Source organism: Camponotus floridanus, unplaced genomic scaffold (assembly GCF_003227725.1).
Source record: "Camponotus floridanus strain SB8 unplaced genomic scaffold, Cflo_v7.5 scaffold130, whole genome shotgun sequence".
In the NCBI taxonomy this organism is placed as follows: domain Eukaryota; kingdom Metazoa; phylum Arthropoda; class Insecta; order Hymenoptera; family Formicidae; genus Camponotus; species Camponotus floridanus.
The window spans coordinates 365,522-369,556 of record NW_020229249.1 but is presented as its reverse complement, the minus strand read 5'-3'; the positions used below and the strand labels follow the sequence as shown (position 1 = coordinate 369,556).

At 29.1% G+C, this 4,035-nt stretch overlaps 1 long non-coding RNA gene across 1 annotated transcript; it reads left to right on the top strand.

The window, feature by feature from the left end:
• The first annotated feature begins 944 nt into the window (after positions 1-944).
• LOC112637095 lies at positions 945-2,736 on the top strand. Its single transcript, XR_003122400.1, has 4 exons — positions 945-1,771; positions 1,835-1,951; positions 2,090-2,148; positions 2,287-2,736. It is a non-coding gene; the product is annotated as an uncharacterized LOC112637095 (long non-coding RNA).
• The last annotated feature ends 1,299 nt before the right edge of the window (positions 2,737-4,035 follow it).

Genomic DNA, 4,035 nt, shown 5'->3' with positions numbered 1-4,035 from the left:
ACTTTTATGAAATTGAAACAGAATTTAAGTTATTCGTTTTTATCTATTTTGTTCCCAACGGTTAGTGTAAGATATTGTTCAGAGATTATTTGTAACATGTTGGATATTTTAGGTGAAGTTTTAGAGCCATGTATTCATTTTCCATTAAGAGATGAAATCTTAAGAAACATGCCATTATGCTTTGCTGACTATCCTGATACTTGCATAATAGACTGCACCGAAATAGAAATACAAAAGCCAAAAAATTTATGTTGTCAAATAACAACTTACTCGACTTACAAAAGGAGATATACTGTAAAGTTTATGACTGGAGTAACACCTGATGGTATAATATCTTTTGTCAGCAGAGCTTACAGAGGCAGAGCATCAGATAAAGCAATCTTTGAACAAAGTCTTTTGTTGCAACGATTAAAGAAGGGTGTGTCAGTTATGGTAGACAGAAGTTTCCTGATAGATGAATTGTGTTGTGACTATGATGTAAAATTGATTAGACCGTCATTTCTTAAAGATAATATTCAGTTTTCTAAAGATAATGCTAAAAAGAATGCAAATATTGCAAGTGCAAGAGTGCACGTTGAAAGACTCAATCAAAGATTAAAAGTATTTGAAATACTGGGCAGTAAAATGTCCTCATGTCTTATACCAAAAAGCGAGAAAATTATGACTATTTTATGTGCAATAGTAAATCTAAACAGTCCCATTTTCAAGAATGATAAATTTCTTAATTTTTCTTAATAAAACTATTATATTTATAGTATACAAATACTAAAATGCAAACAGATTTTGTAAACATAGTTTCTTATAATAAAAATGTTAAAACTTCAAGTTTATAAGTTATATTAAAAATTTTATAAAATGTTTTTATTATCTGTAAGTATAAATTGGTTTTTATATAAAAAAGTTAATTTTATTTTTATCAATCAATTTATTTAGCAATTCCCTCTTTAATACAAATGTGATGCAACATTACATTGTGTAGTAAACATTTTTTAAAGATTTTAACATATAATCTGTAAATTCATGATTAAATTCAACTGTTAGAATAAAGAAACTATTGTCAAAAGACGCGTATATAATAAAGTCGGTTCTTTGTACATTCAAGATTACCATTCCGAGCTGAATCTGTGCAAAATAGTTGGTTTTTTCTTTTAATGTTAAATCTTTATTTAAATAATTAAGGCCCGGTTCCACAATTTTCAGTTTAACCCGAGTTTAGCTAAACGGCCGTCAAAGTTAACGCTTACGTTAAACTGCGTTAAACCTGTATTCCGTTCCACAACTCGTAACCATAGGTTATGTAAACCTATACTCTTTTCATTGAAACTCAGAAACGTGAACTGTGATTGGTTGGCTGAGATTTTGTAAAGAAGAGGGAAAAATGTGACGGTAAAGAGATCAGCTGTCTATTATTGTTGTGCAATAAATAGAAATAGAATTTTGTGCAAGATTAAATATAATTGTGTAATGTCGAATAAAAAAGAATTGTCCGTGAAGGATAATCCTAAAAAACGATTACCAAATTTTTCGACAGACGAAAAAATAACGTTAATTGAAATTATCGAAAAGAAAAAAGACATAATTGAAAACAAACAAACTAATGGTGTAACTATCAAAGAAAAAGAAAAATGTTGGTTAGAGATAAGCCGTGAATTTAATAGCAGATGCATAAAAGCAAACCGAAATGTGATGTCGCTAAAAAGTTGCTGGGATAATTTAAAAAAGAAGACTTGGAAACATTTTGCAGAAATACGTAAAGAAGTTTTCGCAACAGGTATATGTTGTATATAAGCATATTGTCTATAAACATATACAATTATTAATTAATAACGTGTAGGCGGTGGAAAAATCCCTGAAAATAACTATCCCTGATGACCCGATAGCTGAAAAAGTCAAAAGTGTTATTGAACCATCGATCGAAAGTTTAATCCATTTGACAGCGATTGTGTAGCAGGTATATTTATTTTTTATATACTTTGAGAGAATATGATATATAGATAGATTATATACATCGTATAAATATCTTGGCATCTAATTTTCGAAATAGAACCAGAATCTCAAAATATGAAATAATCGTAAACTTTTTTTATAGGCGGAGATGACATCAATGTGGATGAGGATATAAACGACAATGACGATGTGTATATGGATGTATGTATTGCAAATAGTTTCTGTATTTTAATCTTGGGAGAGGAGTGTTATTTTATGTACTCGCTTATTGATAATGCTTATTGATGTTAGTAAATCGATATTTCATGCGTTTTGATTAAATACATTTCTTTTTTTTAGTATCACTTTATCATTGATGATTGTTAGTCAATATTTTCAAAATGACTTTCTTGATGTTCCAAATATATTACTACACAACAGCAATACTAATTATGATATGTTTATTAATCATAAACACTCAACGAAACAGATGATTTAACGACAAATTGGACTGATTGGACGCCGGCAATGCTACAGTCGGAGAAGAGTACTGAATTACAGGTTCCAACGACGGTTTTATGCGTCGATGAAAGAGATACGAATCTTACATATAGTGAAATAGAGGCAATTATGGGAACATCGTCCAAGGAAAATCAAAATGTAAATCCTGCAAGTTTGAATGTAAAAAAAAAACTGTAAAACGAGGAAAACAGACAAGAATGCCTGTAAGACGCTGTAAGACGCAATCAATGTTTTTACGATTTAGCTCAATCTAAAGCCGAATTAGTCGAGCTAATGAAAAAGGATCTGCGTGCAAAAATCTGAAATAGAAATAAAAATTTTAAACACACAATTGCAAAAAGAACAACTTGAAATTGAACTTTTAAGAAAGCAACTCCAATCATATGAGCAATAAAATGCCTTTATTTTTTTTCTTACTAATCTTCCCCAGTAAACACAAAATAACAGTAACATAACATCAATGTTATAATTTCTCACTCAACAATGGAACTATTATGTACAAGGTAAGGTATGTTATATTGCAGTTATATTGTTGTGAGAAATTATATTGATATTATTACTTTTGCTTTGTGTTTACTGGATCCTTACTAATTTTTTCCTTAAAAAATACTTTTCTTATTATATATATATATATATATATATATATATATATATATTATATATATCTACATAAATATTCTTGGGATGTTGTCTGAATATGAGTTGAAAGATTTGTAGCCATTTTATCCTTCGATCAACTTATGCTGCAAATTTGACTATACATTTTCAGATTACTTCTACAGGAAGTATCAGAGGTTAATTTAAATTTAATTATTATTTATTTATTAAAATACAATAAAAATGCAAGTATAAAAAATATGAATTATATAATAAATAATATAATAAGAATAAATAATAGAATAAATAATAGAATAAATAATATGATTATAACATGATTTCGTATATGACGTAAGACACAGAAGCAAACACTTTTACATTTTATATTTTAAAAAGAAAAGCCCTCCTTTTTAGACAAATTCTATATAAACATGCACTGCTATATACATAATATTCTTCAACTTTTTTCACAGTAAAGATTATTCTACAGCAAGCTGAAAAATAATATCATATTACTTTTCAATATTACTATATATAAGAAGTACTTACATAAATAATTAAAGATATTTTTATTCTCACCTGCGAAAATAATCATTGATTAGTATGTTCTGCATATGATTATTACCAGATGTATCATTCATAAGTGGTATATTTCCCTTTTCTAAAATTTCTGCCCATGGTACAGGCAACTGTAGCGGATCATCTGGTGGTATCGGATCGCCAGCACGCCGGGGCAATGTTATGTAATATGGCAGTTGCCACAATAACTGGCAATACTCTTTGGACTTTAGAAAATCGAGAACCCAATGCTAAAATTGGAAATCGTCTTTTCCATATACCAAACACGCGCTCAATGATATTGCGTGTTCTAATAAGCGACTCATAATAGAGTTCCTGAGCACGAGTTTCTGTATTGCATAGAGGTGTTATTTAAATAAGACTGAACTGGATAAGCTCCATCACCTAAGAGCAAGGCATCTCCAAATATTC